Here is an 18,392-nt window from a genome sequence, read left to right as displayed (position 1 = left end):
GTGGCAGCAGTGCTGGCGTCTCACGTCCCATAGGCTGAGCAGTCAAAAAGAAATAGCGGAACATACTTTTCCTGTGTCGAGTTTTAGCTCTTCTCACGGACGTTTCCGTGGTCGTTGTGTTGTGGCTCTGGGCTCGAAGCGACAGGCGAAAATGAGTCAACAGTGACACGTACGTGGTTCAATGAATGGCAGGGCCTTAATAAAGATAGATGAAACGGCGGTTGGGGTAGTGGAGTCCTGAAGCGGCCGTATTGCGCGGGCAATAAGCTCACCAAGTTAGACTGTTATTATGCTAATAACGAGGGGGCTGTGGGTTCGATCCCACCAAGGGCTATTCCATTTTGTTTCCCTAAAAGGCAAATCCCAAGTGATCTGTACAAGGACTAAGGCGTCCGCCCGTCTGGCGACGTTCTCGCCAACTTGTATGCCACGCCAAAGACACGGGTCCATGCCCGATCACCGAAATTCGACAGCGTTGGGCGTGGTTAGTACTCAGGTGGGTGACCAGCTAGGAAGTCCGCGAGCTATTGGTTTCTTCAGTTTTGCCTTTTTCCTTAGTTTTTGAGTCTGCTGCGCGGAAATCCTGCGGTCCAGCACGCTGACACCTCTCTTGCTTCTCGGTACGCACAGGGGCGAACCTGCGGCCACTGTCAAATGAAAGAGTCCGTTGTGTGTTTGTCGATTTGGCGTCTCCCAGTCGTTTCTAGCGCCAGTCCTCTACATATACGGCCATTTGCAAGCGTCAGCTTTCGCGTCAGCCGAGCAAAGTCGAGACAAGTCGACACATGAGGACACACGATGCTGTGAATCGTAATCCGCACTAGCCTTCGCGGAGCGAGACGAGGGGTGGAGGAAAACCATTCGTACCACAACTGTTCGGAAATTCGAAGATCAAGTAGCGTTGAACACACTCTCCTGAGTAAAGGAGACAACTTCCGTGTGGTGTCCGGGTTTCGAACCCGGATCAGCTACTTGGGAAGCAACCACGCTGACCGACACACCACCACTGCCTTCCCCTACAAGCTGTTTGCGCCGTGATGTGTCGCCTTCCCTCCTGGCGCCAGAGGACGAAGGCTATCTCGCTGTAGGCGCTCAACGCCGAGTGGAAGGCGAACACATCTGAACCCGTTTTCCTGGTGCTGCTAGGGCGATATACTGTGACTAGGCGCAGAACTGACTTCCACTGAAGAAATCTGCCCTTTAATGCACATCAGGGCCAACACGAAATTTCTAATATGAAGTACTCACTGACGATCCAAAGACGTTTCAGTACGTATGCGTCGGTACCGCCGGGGCAGTGCCTAAGTATTGTAAAGTGAAGGTGACAGTTCGATCCTCACACGAAGTATTTCATTGGCTTCCCACGAGTACGTAATGCACAGCGTGGCTGTTGCTAGGAAACGGCCTTAGATGCCGTTTGCTAATATCTGCTTTCTTTTGCGTCAATGTGGAAATTATCCTATTACTAAATACAGTTGTGCTGGTTACAGTTCGAACTGGACACGACGGAAGAGCGCGGGATGCGTTTCCTACGCCACATCTGACATTGCGCCTTAAATATTGTAAGACTGACATAATTCCGTCCTACCGAAAAAAGAAACAGATTTCGCAGTCAGGTTCTTGAGATAATGCTAGAGACGGAAGTCACTGGGGCTGTCGTCTCACACGTCAGATTGGCCGAGCGGTCTAAGGCGCCAGATTTAAGCTCTGGTTCCCGAAAGGGAGCGTGGGTTCGAACCCCACATCTGACAATGCATTTTAATCATTCAGAAACTAACCTACTCCATTCATGTTGTAGAACAAGTAAATTACGCAGAAACACGCCATGGAGGTTTTGCTAGGGAAGACAGTGGCAGCAGTGCTGGCGTCTCACGTCCCATAGGCTGAGCAGTCAAAAAGAAATAGCGGAACATACTTTTCCTGTGTCGAGTTTTAGCTCTTCTCACGGACGTTTCCGTGGTCGTTGTGTTGTGGCTCTGGGCTCGAAGCGACAGGCGAAAATGAGTCAACAGTGACACGTACGTGGTTCAATGAATGGCAGGGCCTTAATAAAGATAGATGAAACGGCGGTTGGGGTAGTGGAGTCCTGAAGCGGCCGTATTGCGCGGGCAATAAGCTCACCAAGTTAGACTGTTATTATGCTAATAACGAGGGGGCTGTGGGTTCGATCCCACCAAGGGCTATTCCATTTTGTTTCCCTAAAAGGCAAATCCCAAGTGATCTGTACAAGGACTAAGGCGTCCGCCCGTCTGGCGACGTTCTCGCCAACTTGTATGCCACGCCAAAGACACGGGTCCATGCCCGATCACCGAAATTCGACAGCGTTGGGCGTGGTTAGTACTCAGGTGGGTGACCAGCTAGGAAGTCCGCGAGCTATTGGTTTCTTCAGTTTTGCCTTTTTCCTTAGTTTTTGAGTCTGCTGCGCGGAAATCCTGCGGTCCAGCACGCTGACACCTCTCTTGCTTCTCGGTACGCACAGGGGCGAACCTGCGGCCACTGTCAAATGAAAGAGTCCGTTGTGTGTTTGTCGATTTGGCGTCTCCCAGTCGTTTCTAGCGCCAGTCCTCTACATATACGGCCATTTGCAAGCGTCAGCTTTCGCGTCAGCCGAGCAAAGTCGAGACAAGTCGACACATGAGGACACACGATGCTGTGAATCGTAATCCGCACTAGCCTTCGCGGAGCGAGACGAGGGGTGGAGGAAAACCATTCGTACCACAACTGTTCGGAAATTCGAAGATCAAGTAGCGTTGAACACACTCTCCTGAGTAAAGGAGACAACTTCCGTGTGGTGTCCGGGTTTCGAACCCGGATCAGCTACTTGGGAAGCAACCACGCTGACCGACACACCACCACTGCCTTCCCCTACAAGCTGTTTGCGCCGTGATGTGTCGCCTTCCCTCCTGGCGCCAGAGGACGAAGGCTATCTCGCTGTAGGCGCTCAACGCCGAGTGGAAGGCGAACACATCTGAACCCGTTTTCCTGGTGCTGCTAGGGCGATATACTGTGACTAGGCGCAGAACTGACATCCACTGAAGAAATCTGCCCTTTAATGCACATCAGGGCCAACACGAAATTTCTAATATGAAGTACTCACTGACGATCCAAAGACGTTTCAGTACGTATGCGTCGGTACCGCCGGGGCAGTGCCTAAGTATTGTAAAGTGAAGGTGACAGTTCGATCCTCACACGAAGTATTTCATTGGCTTCCCACGAGTACGTAATGCACAGCGTGGCTGTTGCTAGGAAACGGCCTTAGATGCCGTTTGCTAATATCTGCTTTCTTTTGCGTCAATGTGGAAATTATCCTATTACTAAATACAGTTGTGCTGGTTACAGTTCAAACTGGATACGACGGAAGAGCGCGGGATGCGTTTCCTACGCCACATCTGACATTGCGCCTTAAATATTGTAAGACTGACATAATTCCGTCCTACCGAAAAAAGAAACAGATTTCGCAGTCAGGTTCTTGAGATAATGCTAGAGACGGAAGTCACTGGGGCTGTCGTCTCACACGTCAGATTGGCCGAGCGGTCTAAGGCGCCAGATTTAAGCTCTGGTTCCCGAAAGGGAGCGTGGGTTCGAACCCCACATCTGACAATGCATTTTAATCATTCAGAAACTAACCTACTCCATTCATGTTGTAGAACAAGTAAATTACGCAGAAACACGCCATGGAGGTTTTGCTAGGGAAGACAGTGGCAGCAGTGCTGGCGTCTCACGTCCCATAGGCTGAGCAGTCAAAAAGAAATAGCGGAACATACTTTTACTGTGTCGAGTTTTAGCTCTTCTCACGGACGTTTCCGTGGTCGTTGTGTTGTGGCTCTGGGCTCGAAGCGACAGGCGAAAATGAGTCAACAGTGACACGTACGTGGTTCAATGAATGGCAGGGCCTTAATAAAGATAGATGAAACGGCGGTTGGGGTAGTGGAGTCCTGAAGCGGCCGTATTGCGCGGGCAATAAGCTCACCAAGTTAGACTGTTATTATGCTAATAACGAGGGGGCTGTGGGTTCGATCCCACCAAGGGCTATTCCATTTTGTTTCCCTAAAAGGCAAATCCCAAGTGATCTGTACAAGGACTAAGGCGTCCGCCCGTCTGGCGACGTTCTCGCCAACTTGTATGCCACGCCAAAGACACGGGTCCATGCCCGATCACCGAAATTCGACAGCGTTGGGCGTGGTTAGTACTCAGGTGGGTGACCAGCTAGGAAGTCCGCGAGCTATTGGTTTCTTCAGTTTTGCCTTTTTCCTTAGTTTTTGAGTCTGCTGCGCGGAAATCCTGCGGTCCAGCACGCTGACACCTCTCTTGCTTCTCGGTACGCACAGGGGCGAACCTGCGGCCACTGTCAAATGAAAGAGTCCGTTGTGTGTTTGTCGATTTGGCGTCTCCCAGTCGTTTCTAGCGCCAGTCCTCTACATATACGGCCATTTGCAAGCGTCAGCTTTCGCGTCAGCCGAGCAAAGTCGAGACAAGTCGACACATGAGGACACACGATGCTGTGAATCGTAATCCGCACTAGCCTTCGCGGAGCGAGACGAGGGGTGGAGGAAAACCATTCGTACCACAACTGTTCGGAAATTCGAAGATCAAGTAGCGTTGAACACACTCTCCTGAGTAAAGGAGACAACTTCCGTGTGGTGTCCGGGTTTCGAACCCGGATCAGCTACTTGGGAAGCAACCACGCTGACCGACACACCACCACTGCCTTCCCCTACAAGCTGTTTGCGCCGTGATGTGTCGCCTTCCCTCCTGGCGCCAGAGGACGAAGGCTATCTCGCTGTAGGCGCTCAACGCCGAGTGGAAGGCGAACACATCTGAACCCGTTTTCCTGGTGCTGCTAGGGCGATATACTGTGACTAGGCGCAGAACTGACTTCCACTGAAGAAATCTGCCCTTTAATGCACATCAGGGCCAACACGAAATTTCTAATATGAAGTACTCACTGACGATCCAAAGACGTTTCAGTACGTATGCGTCGGTACCGCCGGGGCAGTGCCTAAGTATTGTAAAGTGAAGGTGACAGTTCGATCCTCACACGAAGTATTTCATTGGCTTCCCACGAGTACGTAATGCACAGCGTGGCTGTTGCTAGGAAACGGCCTTAGATGCCGTTTGCTAATATCTGCTTTCTTTTGCGTCAATGTGGAAATTATCCTATTACTAAATACAGTTGTGCTGGTTACAGTTCAAACTGGATACGACGGAAGAGCGCGGGATGCGTTTCCTACGCCACATCTGACATTGCGCCTTAAATATTGTAAGACTGACATAATTCCGTCCTACCGAAAAAAGAAACAGATTTCGCAGTCAGGTTCTTGAGATAATGCTAGAGACGGAAGTCACTGGGGCTGTTGTCTCACACGTCAGATTGGCCGAGCGGTCTAAGGCGCCAGATTTAAGCTCTGGTTCCCGAAAGGGAGCGTGGGTTCGAACCCCACATCTGACAATGCATTTTAATCATTCAGAAACTAACCTACTCCATTCATGTTGTAGAACAAGTAAATTACGCAGAAACACGCCATGGAGGTTTTGCTAGGGAAGACAGTGGCAGCAGTGCTGGCGTCTCACGTCCCATAGGCTGAGCAGTCAAAAAGAAATAGCGGAACATACTTTTCCTGTGTCGAGTTTTAGCTCTTCTCACGGACGTTTCCGTGGTCGTTGTGTTGTGGCTCTGGGCTCGAAGCGACAGGCGAAAATGAGTCAACAGTGACACGTACGTGGTTCAATGAATGGCAGGGCCTTAATAAAGATAGATGAAACGGCGGTTGGGGTAGTGGAGTCCTGAAGCGGCCGTATTGCGCGGGCAATAAGCTCACCAAGTTAGACTGTTATTATGCTAATAACGAGGGGGCTGTGGGTTCGATCCCACCAAGGGCTATTCCATTTTGTTTCCCTAAAAGGCAAATCCCAAGTGATCTGTACAAGGACTAAGGCGTCCGCCCGTCTGGCGACGTTCTCGCCAACTTGTATGCCACGCCAAAGACACGGGTCCATGCCCGATCACCGAAATTCGACAGCGTTGGGCGTGGTTAGTACTCAGGTGGGTGACCAGCTAGGAAGTCCGCGAGCTATTGGTTTCTTCAGTTTTGCCTTTTTCCTTAGTTTTTGAGTCTGCTGCGCGGAAATCCTGCGGTCCAGCACGCTGACACCTCTCTTGCTTCTCGGTACGCACAGGGGCGAACCTGCGGCCACTGTCAAATGAAAGAGTCCGTTGTGTGTTTGTCGATTTGGCGTCTCCCAGTCGTTTCTAGCGCCAGTCCTCTACATATACGGCCATTTGCAAGCGTCAGCTTTCGCGTCAGCCGAGCAAAGTCGAGACAAGTCGACACATGAGGACACACGATGCTGTGAATCGTAATCCGCACTAGCCTTCGCGGAGCGAGACGAGGGGTGGAGGAAAACCATTCGTACCACAACTGTTCGGAAATTCGAAGATCAAGTAGCGTTGAACACACTCTCCTGAGTAAAGGAGACAACTTCCGTGTGGTGTCCGGGTTTCGAACCCGGATCAGCTACTTGGGAAGCAACCACGCTGACCGACACACCACCACTGCCTTCCCCTACAAGCTGTTTGCGCCGTGATGTGTCGCCTTCCCTCCTGGCGCCAGAGGACGAAGGCTATCTCGCTGTAGGCGCTCAACGCCGAGTGGAAGGCGAACACATCTGAACCCGTTTTCCTGGTGCTGCTAGGGCGATATACTGTGACTAGGCGCAGAACTGACTTCCACTGAAGAAATCTGCCCTTTAATGCACATCAGGGCCAACACGAAATTTCTAATATGAAGTACTCACTGACGATCCAAAGACGTTTCAGTACGTATGCGTCGGTACCGCCGGGGCAGTGCCTAAGTATTGTAAAGTGAAGGTGACAGTTCGATCCTCACACGAAGTATTTCATTGGCTTCCCACGAGTACGTAATGCACAGCGTGGCTGTTGCTAGGAAACGGCCTTAGATGCCGTTTGCTAATATCTGCTTTCTTTTGCGTCAATGTGGAAATTATCCTATTACTAAATACAGTTGTGCTGGTTACAGTTCAAACTGGATACGACGGAAGAGCGCGGGATGCGTTTCCTACGCCACATCTGACATTGCGCCTTAAATATTGTAAGACTGACATAATTCCGTCCTACCGAAAAAAGAAACAGATTTCGCAGTCAGGTTCTTGAGATAATGCTAGAGACGGAAGTCACTGGGGCTGTTGTCTCACACGTCAGATTGGCCGAGCGGTCTAAGGCGCCAGATTTAAGCTCTGGTTCCCGAAAGGGAGCGTGGGTTCGAACCCCACATCTGACAATGCATTTTAATCATTCAGAAACTAACCTACTCCATTCATGTTGTAGAACAAGTAAATTACGCAGAAACACGCCATGGAGGTTTTGCTAGGGAAGACAGTGGCAGCAGTGCTGGCGTCTCACGTCCCATAGGCTGAGCAGTCAAAAAGAAATAGCGGAACATACTTTTCCTGTGTCGAGTTTTAGCTCTTCTCACGGACGTTTCCGTGGTCGTTGTGTTGTGGCTCTGGGCTCGAAGCGACAGGCGAAAATGAGTCAACAGTGACACGTACGTGGTTCAATGAATGGCAGGGCCTTAATAAAGATAGATGAAACGGCGGTTGGGGTAGTGGAGTCCTGAAGCGGCCGTATTGCGCGGGCAATAAGCTCACCAAGTTAGACTGTTATTATGCTAATAACGAGGGGGCTGTGGGTTCGATCCCACCAAGGGCTATTCCATTTTGTTTCCCTAAAAGGCAAATCCCAAGTGATCTGTACAAGGACTAAGGCGTCCGCCCGTCTGGCGACGTTCTCGCCAACTTGTATGCCACGCCAAAGACACGGGTCCATGCCCGATCACCGAAATTCGACAGCGTTGGGCGTGGTTAGTACTCAGGTGGGTGACCAGCTAGGAAGTCCGCGAGCTATTGGTTTCTTCAGTTTTGCCTTTTTCCTTAGTTTTTGAGTCTGCTGCGCGGAAATCCTGCGGTCCAGCACGCTGACACCTCTCTTGCTTCTCGGTACGCACAGGGGCGAACCTGCGGCCACTGTCAAATGAAAGAGTCCGTTGTGTGTTTGTCGATTTGGCGTCTCCCAGTCGTTTCTAGCGCCAGTCCTCTACATATACGGCCATTTGCAAGCGTCAGCTTTCGCGTCAGCCGAGCAAAGTCGAGACAAGTCGACACATGAGGACACACGATGCTGTGAATCGTAATCCGCACTAGCCTTCGCGGAGCGAGACGAGGGGTGGAGGAAAACCATTCGTACCACAACTGTTCGGAAATTCGAAGATCAAGTAGCGTTGAACACACTCTCCTGAGTAAAGGAGACAACTTCCGTGTGGTGTCCGGGTTTCGAACCCGGATCAGCTACTTGGGAAGCAACCACGCTGACCGACACACCACCACTGCCTTCCCCTACAAGCTGTTTGCGCCGTGATGTGTCGCCTTCCCTCCTGGCGCCAGAGGACGAAGGCTATCTCGCTGTAGGCGCTCAACGCCGAGTGGAAGGCGAACACATCTGAACCCGTTTTCCTGGTGCTGCTAGGGCGATATACTGTGACTAGGCGCAGAACTGACTTCCACTGAAGAAATCTGCCCTTTAATGCACATCAGGGCCAACACGAAATTTCTAATATGAAGTACTCACTGACGATCCAAAGACGTTTCAGTACGTATGCGTCGGTACCGCCGGGGCAGTGCCTAAGTATTGTAAAGTGAAGGTGACAGTTCGATCCTCACACGAAGTATTTCATTGGCTTCCCACGAGTACGTAATGCACAGCGTGGCTGTTGCTAGGAAACGGCCTTAGATGCCGTTTGCTAATATCTGCTTTCTTTTGCGTCAATGTGGAAATTATCCTATTACTAAATACAGTTGTGCTGGTTACAGTTCAAACTGGATACGACGGAAGAGCGCGGGATGCGTTTCCTACGCCACATCTGACATTGCGCCTTAAATATTGTAAGACTGACATAATTCCGTCCTACCGAAAAAAGAAACAGATTTCGCAGTCAGGTTCTTGAGATAATGCTAGAGACGGAAGTCACTGGGGCTGTCGTCTCACACGTCAGATTGGCCGAGCGGTCTAAGGCGCCAGATTTAAGCTCTGGTTCCCGAAAGGGAGCGTGGGTTCGAACCCCACATCTGACAATGCATTTTAATCATTCAGAAACTAACCTACTCCATTCATGTTGTAGAACAAGTAAATTACGCAGAAACACGCCATGGAGGTTTTGCTAGGGAAGACAGTGGCAGCAGTGCTGGCGTCTCACGTCCCATAGGCTGAGCAGTCAAAAAGAAATAGCGGAACATACTTTTACTGTGTCGAGTTTTAGCTCTTCTCACGGACGTTTCCGTGGTCGTTGTGTTGTGGCTCTGGGCTCGAAGCGACAGGCGAAAATGAGTCAACAGTGACACGTACGTGGTTCAATGAATGGCAGGGCCTTAATAAAGATAGATGAAACGGCGGTTGGGGTAGTGGAGTCCTGAAGCGGCCGTATTGCGCGGGCAATAAGCTCACCAAGTTAGACTGTTATTATGCTAATAACGAGGGGGCTGTGGGTTCGATCCCACCAAGGGCTATTCCATTTTGTTTCCCTAAAAGGCAAATCCCAAGTGATCTGTACAAGGACTAAGGCGTCCGCCCGTCTGGCGACGTTCTCGCCAACTTGTATGCCACGCCAAAGACACGGGTCCATGCCCGATCACCGAAATTCGACAGCGTTGGGCGTGGTTAGTACTCAGGTGGGTGACCAGCTAGGAAGTCCGCGAGCTATTGGTTTCTTCAGTTTTGCCTTTTTCCTTAGTTTTTGAGTCTGCTGCGCGGAAATCCTGCGGTCCAGCACGCTGACACCTCTCTTGCTTCTCGGTACGCACAGGGGCGAACCTGCGGCCACTGTCAAATGAAAGAGTCCGTTGTGTGTTTGTCGATTTGGCGTCTCCCAGTCGTTTCTAGCGCCAGTCCTCTACATATACGGCCATTTGCAAGCGTCAGCTTTCGCGTCAGCCGAGCAAAGTCGAGACAAGTCGACACATGAGGACACACGATGCTGTGAATCGTAATCCGCACTAGCCTTCGCGGAGCGAGACGAGGGGTGGAGGAAAACCATTCGTACCACAACTGTTCGGAAATTCGAAGATCAAGTAGCGTTGAACACACTCTCCTGAGTAAAGGAGACAACTTCCGTGTGGTGTCCGGGTTTCGAACCCGGATCAGCTACTTGGGAAGCAACCACGCTGACCGACACACCACCACTGCCTTCCCCTACAAGCTGTTTGCGCCGTGATGTGTCGCCTTCCCTCCTGGCGCCAGAGGACGAAGGCTATCTCGCTGTAGGCGCTCAACGCCGAGTGGAAGGCGAACACATCTGAACCCGTTTTCCTGGTGCTGCTAGGGCGATATACTGTGACTAGGCGCAGAACTGACTTCCACTGAAGAAATCTGCCCTTTAATGCACATCAGGGCCAACACGAAATTTCTAATATGAAGTACTCACTGACGATCCAAAGACGTTTCAGTACGTATGCGTCGGTACCGCCGGGGCAGTGCCTAAGTATTGTAAAGTGAAGGTGACAGTTCGATCCTCACACGAAGTATTTCATTGGCTTCCCACGAGTACGTAATGCACAGCGTGGCTGTTGCTAGGAAACGGCCTTAGATGCCGTTTGCTAATATCTGCTTTCTTTTGCGTCAATGTGGAAATTATCCTATTACTAAATACAGTTGTGCTGGTTACAGTTCAAACTGGATACGACGGAAGAGCGCGGGATGCGTTTCCTACGCCACATCTGACATTGCGCCTTAAATATTGTAAGACTGACATAATTCCGTCCTACCGAAAAAAGAAACAGATTTCGCAGTCAGGTTCTTGAGATAATGCTAGAGACGGAAGTCACTGGGGCTGTTGTCTCACACGTCAGATTGGCCGAGCGGTCTAAGGCGCCAGATTTAAGCTCTGGTTCCCGAAAGGGAGCGTGGGTTCGAACCCCACATCTGACAATGCATTTTAATCATTCAGAAACTAACCTACTCCATTCATGTTGTAGAACAAGTAAATTACGCAGAAACACGCCATGGAGGTTTTGCTAGGGAAGACAGTGGCAGCAGTGCTGGCGTCTCACGTCCCATAGGCTGAGCAGTCAAAAAGAAATAGCGGAACATACTTTTCCTGTGTCGAGTTTTAGCTCTTCTCACGGACGTTTCCGTGGTCGTTGTGTTGTGGCTCTGGGCTCGAAGCGACAGGCGAAAATGAGTCAACAGTGACACGTACGTGGTTCAATGAATGGCAGGGCCTTAATAAAGATAGATGAAACGGCGGTTGGGGTAGTGGAGTCCTGAAGCGGCCGTATTGCGCGGGCAATAAGCTCACCAAGTTAGACTGTTATTATGCTAATAACGAGGGGGCTGTGGGTTCGATCCCACCAAGGGCTATTCCATTTTGTTTCCCTAAAAGGCAAATCCCAAGTGATCTGTACAAGGACTAAGGCGTCCGCCCGTCTGGCGACGTTCTCGCCAACTTGTATGCCACGCCAAAGACACGGGTCCATGCCCGATCACCGAAATTCGACAGCGTTGGGCGTGGTTAGTACTCAGGTGGGTGACCAGCTAGGAAGTCCGCGAGCTATTGGTTTCTTCAGTTTTGCCTTTTTCCTTAGTTTTTGAGTCTGCTGCGCGGAAATCCTGCGGTCCAGCACGCTGACACCTCTCTTGCTTCTCGGTACGCACAGGGGCGAACCTGCGGCCACTGTCAAATGAAAGAGTCCGTTGTGTGTTTGTCGATTTGGCGTCTCCCAGTCGTTTCTAGCGCCAGTCCTCTACATATACGGCCATTTGCAAGCGTCAGCTTTCGCGTCAGCCGAGCAAAGTCGAGACAAGTCGACACATGAGGACACACGATGCTGTGAATCGTAATCCGCACTAGCCTTCGCGGAGCGAGACGAGGGGTGGAGGAAAACCATTCGTACCACAACTGTTCGGAAATTCGAAGATCAAGTAGCGTTGAACACACTCTCCTGAGTAAAGGAGACAACTTCCGTGTGGTGTCCGGGTTTCGAACCCGGATCAGCTACTTGGGAAGGAACCACGCTGACCGACACACCACCACTGCCTTCCCCTACAAGCTGTTTGCGCCGTGATGTGTCGCCTTCCCTCCTGGCGCCAGAGGACGAAGGCTATCTCGCTGTAGGCGCTCAACGCCGAGTGGAAGGCGAACACATCTGAACCCGTTTTCCTGGTGCTGCTAGGGCGATATACTGTGACTAGGCGCAGAACTGACTTCCACTGAAGAAATCTGCCCTTTAATGCACATCAGGGCCAACACGAAATTTCTAATATGAAGTACTCACTGACGATCCAAAGACGTTTCAGTACGTATGCGTCGGTACCGCCGGGGCAGTGCCTAAGTATTGTAAAGTGAAGGTGACAGTTCGATCCTCACACGAAGTATTTCATTGGCTTCCCACGAGTACGTAATGCACAGCGTGGCTGTTGCTAGGAAACGGCCTTAGATGCCGTTTGCTAATATCTGCTTTCTTTTGCGTCAATGTGGAAATTATCCTATTACTAAATACAGTTGTGCTGGTTACAGTTCAAACTGGATACGACGGAAGAGCGCGGGATGCGTTTCCTACGCCACATCTGACATTGCGCCTTAAATATTGTAAGACTGACATAATTCCGTCCTACCGAAAAAAGAAACAGATTTCGCAGTCAGGTTCTTGAGATAATGCTAGAGACGGAAGTCACTGGGGCTGTTGTCTCACACGTCAGATTGGCCGAGCGGTCTAAGGCGCCAGATTTAAGCTCTGGTTCCCGAAAGGGAGCGTGGGTTCGAACCCCACATCTGACAATGCATTTTAATCATTCAGAAACTAACCTACTCCATTCATGTTGTAGAACAAGTAAATTACGCAGAAACACGCCATGGAGGTTTTGCTAGGGAAGACAGTGGCAGCAGTGCTGGCGTCTCACGTCCCATAGGCTGAGCAGTCAAAAAGAAATAGCGGAACATACTTTTCCTGTGTCGAGTTTTAGCTCTTCTCACGGACGTTTCCGTGGTCGTTGTGTTGTGGCTCTGGGCTCGAAGCGACAGGCGAAAATGAGTCAACAGTGACACGTACGTGGTTCAATGAATGGCAGGGCCTTAATAAAGATAGATGAAACGGCGGTTGGGGTAGTGGAGTCCTGAAGCGGCCGTATTGCGCGGGCAATAAGCTCACCAAGTTAGACTGTTATTATGCTAATAACGAGGGGGCTGTGGGTTCGATCCCACCAAGGGCTATTCCATTTTGTTTCCCTAAAAGGCAAATCCCAAGTGATCTGTACAAGGACTAAGGCGTCCGCCCGTCTGGCGACGTTCTCGCCAACTTGTATGCCACGCCAAAGACACGGGTCCATGCCCGATCACCGAAATTCGACAGCGTTGGGCGTGGTTAGTACTCAGGTGGGTGACCAGCTAGGAAGTCCGCGAGCTATTGGTTTCTTCAGTTTTGCCTTTTTCCTTAGTTTTTGAGTCTGCTGCGCGGAAATCCTGCGGTCCAGCACGCTGACACCTCTCTTGCTTCTCGGTACGCACAGGGGCGAACCTGCGGCCACTGTCAAATGAAAGAGTCCGTTGTGTGTTTGTCGATTTGGCGTCTCCCAGTCGTTTCTAGCGCCAGTCCTCTACATATACGGCCATTTGCAAGCGTCAGCTTTCGCGTCAGCCGAGCAAAGTCGAGACAAGTCGACACATGAGGACACACGATGCTGTGAATCGTAATCCGCACTAGCCTTCGCGGAGCGAGACGAGGGGTGGAGGAAAACCATTCGTACCACAACTGTTCGGAAATTCGAAGATCAAGTAGCGTTGAACACACTCTCCTGAGTAAAGGAGACAACTTCCGTGTGGTGTCCGGGTTTCGAACCCGGATCAGCTACTTGGGAAGCAACCACGCTGACCGACACACCACCACTGCCTTCCCCTACAAGCTGTTTGCGCCGTGATGTGTCGCCTTCCCTCCTGGCGCCAGAGGACGAAGGCTATCTCGCTGTAGGCGCTCAACGCCGAGTGGAAGGCGAACACATCTGAACCCGTTTTCCTGGTGCTGCTAGGGCGATATACTGTGACTAGGCGCAGAACTGACTTCCACTGAAGAAATCTGCCCTTTAATGCACATCAGGGCCAACACGAAATTTCTAATATGAAGTACTCACTGACGATCCAAAGACGTTTCAGTACGTATGCGTCGGTACCGCCGGGGCAGTGCCTAAGTATTGTAAAGTGAAGGTGACAGTTCGATCCTCACACGAAGTATTTCATTGGCTTCCCACGAGTACGTAATGCACAGCGTGGCTGTTGCTAGGAAACGGCCTTAGATGCCGTTTGCTAATATCTGCTTTCTTTTGCGTCAATGTGGAAATTATCCTATTACTAAATACAGTTGTGCTGGTTACAGTTCAAACTGGATACGACGGAAGAGCGCGGGATGCGTTTCCTACGCCACATCTGACATTGCGCCTTAAATATTGTAAGACTGACATAATTCCGTCCTACCGAAAAAAGAAACAGATTTCGCAGTCAGGTTCTTGAGATAATGCTAGAGACGGAAGTCACTGGGGCTGTTGTCTCACACGTCAGATTGGCCGAGCGGTCTAAGGCGCCAGATTTAAGCTCTGGTTCCCGAAAGGGAGCGTGGGTTCGAACCCCACATCTGACAATGCATTTTAATCATTCAGAAACTAACCTACTCCATTCATGTTGTAGAACAAGTAAATTACGCAGAAACACGCCATGGAGGTTTTGCTAGGGAAGACAGTGGCAGCAGTGCTGGCGTCTCACGTCCCATAGGCTGAGCAGTCAAAAAGAAATAGCGGAACATACTTTTCCTGTGTCGAGTTTTAGCTCTTCTCACGGACGTTTCCGTGGTCGTTGTGTTGTGGCTCTGGGCTCGAAGCGACAGGCGAAAATGAGTCAACAGTGACACGTACGTGGTTCAATGAATGGCAGGGCCTTAATAAAGATAGATGAAACGGCGGTTGGGGTAGTGGAGTCCTGAAGCGGCCGTATTGCGCGGGCAATAAGCTCACCAAGTTAGACTGTTATTATGCTAATAACGAGGGGGCTGTGGGTTCGATCCCAACAAGGGCTATTCCATTTTGTTTCCCTAAAAGGCAAATCCCAAGTGATCTGTACAAGGACTAAGGCGTCCGCCCGTCTGGCGACGTTCTCGCCAACTTGTATGCCACGCCAAAGACACGGGTCCATGCCCGATCACCGAAATTCGACAGCGTTGGGCGTGGTTAGTACTCAGGTGGGTGACCAGCTAGGAAGTCCGCGAGCTATTGGTTTCTTCAGTTTTGCCTTTTTCCTTAGTTTTTGAGTCTGCTGCGCGGAAATCCTGCGGTCCAGCACGCTGACACCTCTCTTGCTTCTCGGTACGCACAGGGGCGAACCTGCGGCCACTGTCAAATGAAAGAGTCCGTTGTGTGTTTGTCGATTTGGCGTCTCCCAGTCGTTTCTAGCGCCAGTCCTCTACATATACGGCCATTTGCAAGCGTCAGCTTTCGCGTCAGCCGAGCAAAGTCGAGACAAGTCGACACATGAGGACACACGATGCTGTGAATCGTAATCCGCACTAGCCTTCGCGGAGCGAGACGAGGGGTGGAGGAAAACCATTCGTACCACAACTGTTCGGAAATTCGAAGATCAAGTAGCGTTGAACACACTCTCCTGAGTAAAGGAGACAACTTCCGTGTGGTGTCCGGGTTTCGAACCCGGATCAGCTACTTGGGAAGGAACCACGCTGACCGACACACCACCACTGCCTTCCCCTACAAGCTGTTTGCGCCGTGATGTGTCGCCTTCCCTCCTGGCGCCAGAGGACGAAGGCTATCTCGCTGTAGGCGCTCAACGCCGAGTGGAAGGCGAACACATCTGAACCCGTTTTCCTGGTGCTGCTAGGGCGATATACTGTGACTAGGCGCAGAACTGACTTCCACTGAAGAAATCTGCCCTTTAATGCACATCAGGGCCAACACGAAATTTCTAATATGAAGTACTCACTGACGATCCAAAGACGTTTCAGTACGTATGCGTCGGTACCGCCGGGGCAGTGCCTAAGTATTGTAAAGTGAAGGTGACAGTTCGATCCTCACACGAAGTATTTCATTGGCTTCCCACGAGTACGTAATGCACAGCGTGGCTGTTGCTAGGAAACGGCCTTAGATGCCGTTTGCTAATATCTGCTTTCTTTTGCGTCAATGTGGAAATTATCCTATTACTAAATACAGTTGTGCTGGTTACAGTTCAAACTGGATACGACGGAAGAGCGCGGGATGCGTTTCCTACGCCACATCTGACATTGCGCCTTAAATATTGTAAGACTGACATAATTCCGTCCTACCGAAAAAAGAAACAGATTTCGCAGTCAGGTTCTTGAGATAATGCTAGAGACGGAAGTCACTGGGGCTGTTGTCTCACACGTCAGATTGGCCGAGCGGTCTAAGGCGCCAGATTTAAGCTCTGGTTCCCGAAAGGGAGCGTGGGTTCGAACCCCACATCTGACAATGCATTTTAATCATTCAGAAACTAACCTACTCCATTCATGTTGTAGAACAAGTAAATTACGCAGAAACACGCCATGGAGGTTTTGCTAGGGAAGACAGTGGCAGCAGTGCTGGCGTCTCACGTCCCATAGGCTGAGCAGTCAAAAAGAAATAGCGGAACATACTTTTCCTGTGTCGAGTTTTAGCTCTTCTCACGGACGTTTCCGTGGTCGTTGTGTTGTGGCTCTGGGCTCGAAGCGACAGGCGAAAATGAGTCAACAGTGACACGTACGTGGTTCAATGAATGGCAGGGCCTTAATAAAGATAGATGAAACGGCGGTTGGGGTAGTGGAGTCCTGAAGCGGCCGTATTGCGCGGGCAATAAGCTCACCAAGTTAGACTGTTATTATGCTAATAACGAGGGGGCTGTGGGTTCGATCCCACCAAGGGCTATTCCATTTTGTTTCCCTAAAAGGCAAATCCCAAGTGATCTGTACAAGGACTAAGGCGTCCGCCCGTCTGGCGACGTTCTCGCCAACTTGTATGCCACGCCAAAGACACGGGTCCATGCCCGATCACCGAAATTCGACAGCGTTGGGCGTGGTTAGTACTCAGGTGGGTGACCAGCTAGGAAGTCCGCGAGCTATTGGTTTCTTCAGTTTTGCCTTTTTCCTTAGTTTTTGAGTCTGCTGCGCGGAAATCCTGCGGTCCAGCACGCTGACACCTCTCTTGCTTCTCGGTACGCACAGGGGCGAACCTGCGGCCACTGTCAAATGAAAGAGTCCGTTGTGTGTTTGTCGATTTGGCGTCTCCCAGTCGTTTCTAGCGCCAGTCCTCTACATATACGGCCATTTGCAAGCGTCAGCTTTCGCGTCAGCCGAGCAAAGTCGAGACAAGTCGACACATGAGGACACACGATGCTGTGAATCGTAATCCGCACTAGCCTTCGCGGAGCGAGACGAGGGGTGGAGGAAAACCATTCGTACCACAACTGTTCGGAAATTCGAAGATCAAGTAGCGTTGAACACACTCTCCTGAGTAAAGGAGACAACTTCCGTGTGGTGTCCGGGTTTCGAACCCGGATCAGCTACTTGGGAAGCAACCACGCTGACCGACACACCACCACTGCCTTCCCCTACAAGCTGTTTGCGCCGTGATGTGTCGCCTTCCCTCCTGGCGCCAGAGGACGAAGGCTATCTCGCTGTAGGCGCTCAACGCCGAGTGGAAGGCGAACACATCTGAACCCGTTTTCCTGGTGCTGCTAGGGCGATATACTGTGACTAGGCGCAGAACTGACTTCCACTGAAGAAATCTGCCCTTTAATGCACATCAGGGCCAACACGAAATTTCTAATATGAAGTACTCACTGACGATCCAAAGACGTTTCAGTACGTATGCGTCGGTACCGCCGGGGCAGTGCCTAAGTATTGTAAAGTGAAGGTGACAGTTCGATCCTCACACGAAGTATTTCATTGGCTTCCCACGAGTACGTAATGCACAGCGTGGCTGTTGCTAGGAAACGGCCTTAGACGCCGTTTGCTAATATCTGCTTTCTTTTGCGTCAATGTGGAAATTATCCTATTACTAAATACAGTTGTGCTGGTTACAGTTCAAACTGGATACGACGGAAGAGCGCGGGATGCGTTTCCTACGCCACATCTGACATTGCGCCTTAAATATTGTAAGACTGACATAATTCCGTCCTACCGAAAAAAGAAACAGATTTCGCAGTCAGGTTCTTGAGATAATGCTAGAGACGGAAGTCACTGGGGCTGTTGTCTCACACGTCAGATTGGCCGAGCGGTCTAAGGCGCCAGATTTAAGCTCTGGTTCCCGAAAGGGAGCGTGGGTTCGAACCCCACATCTGACA

At 50.8% G+C, this 18,392-nt stretch overlaps 10 non-coding genes across 10 annotated transcripts; all 10 read left to right on the top strand.

The window, feature by feature from the left end:
* The first annotated feature begins 1,667 nt into the window (after positions 1-1,667).
* Positions 1,668-1,751, top strand: Trnal-uaa (transfer RNA leucine (anticodon UAA)). The gene has a single exon. It is a non-coding gene; the product is annotated as a tRNA-Leu (tRNA).
* A 1,765-nt stretch (positions 1,752-3,516) lies between these two features.
* On the top strand, positions 3,517-3,600 carry Trnal-uaa (transfer RNA leucine (anticodon UAA)). Its single transcript has one exon. It is a non-coding gene; the product is annotated as a tRNA-Leu (tRNA).
* Positions 3,601-5,365: 1,765 nt separating this feature from the next.
* Trnal-uaa (transfer RNA leucine (anticodon UAA)) lies at positions 5,366-5,449 on the top strand. Its single transcript has one exon. It is a non-coding gene; the product is annotated as a tRNA-Leu (tRNA).
* Positions 5,450-7,214: 1,765 nt separating this feature from the next.
* Trnal-uaa (transfer RNA leucine (anticodon UAA)) lies at positions 7,215-7,298 on the top strand. The gene has a single exon. It is a non-coding gene; the product is annotated as a tRNA-Leu (tRNA).
* Positions 7,299-9,063: 1,765 nt separating this feature from the next.
* On the top strand, positions 9,064-9,147 carry Trnal-uaa (transfer RNA leucine (anticodon UAA)). The gene has a single exon. It is a non-coding gene; the product is annotated as a tRNA-Leu (tRNA).
* A 1,765-nt stretch (positions 9,148-10,912) lies between these two features.
* Trnal-uaa (transfer RNA leucine (anticodon UAA)) lies at positions 10,913-10,996 on the top strand. The gene has a single exon. It is a non-coding gene; the product is annotated as a tRNA-Leu (tRNA).
* A 1,765-nt stretch (positions 10,997-12,761) lies between these two features.
* Trnal-uaa (transfer RNA leucine (anticodon UAA)) lies at positions 12,762-12,845 on the top strand. Its single transcript has one exon. It is a non-coding gene; the product is annotated as a tRNA-Leu (tRNA).
* Positions 12,846-14,610: 1,765 nt separating this feature from the next.
* Positions 14,611-14,694, top strand: Trnal-uaa (transfer RNA leucine (anticodon UAA)). Its single transcript has one exon. It is a non-coding gene; the product is annotated as a tRNA-Leu (tRNA).
* A 1,765-nt stretch (positions 14,695-16,459) lies between these two features.
* Trnal-uaa (transfer RNA leucine (anticodon UAA)) lies at positions 16,460-16,543 on the top strand. The gene has a single exon. It is a non-coding gene; the product is annotated as a tRNA-Leu (tRNA).
* Positions 16,544-18,308: 1,765 nt separating this feature from the next.
* On the top strand, positions 18,309-18,392 carry Trnal-uaa (transfer RNA leucine (anticodon UAA)). The gene has a single exon. It is a non-coding gene; the product is annotated as a tRNA-Leu (tRNA).

This window comes from Schistocerca gregaria, chromosome 7 (genome assembly GCF_023897955.1).
Source record: "Schistocerca gregaria isolate iqSchGreg1 chromosome 7, iqSchGreg1.2, whole genome shotgun sequence".
Lineage (NCBI taxonomy): Eukaryota > Metazoa > Arthropoda > Insecta > Orthoptera > Acrididae > Schistocerca > Schistocerca gregaria.
This window is presented reverse-complemented; position numbering and strand designations above follow the sequence as displayed.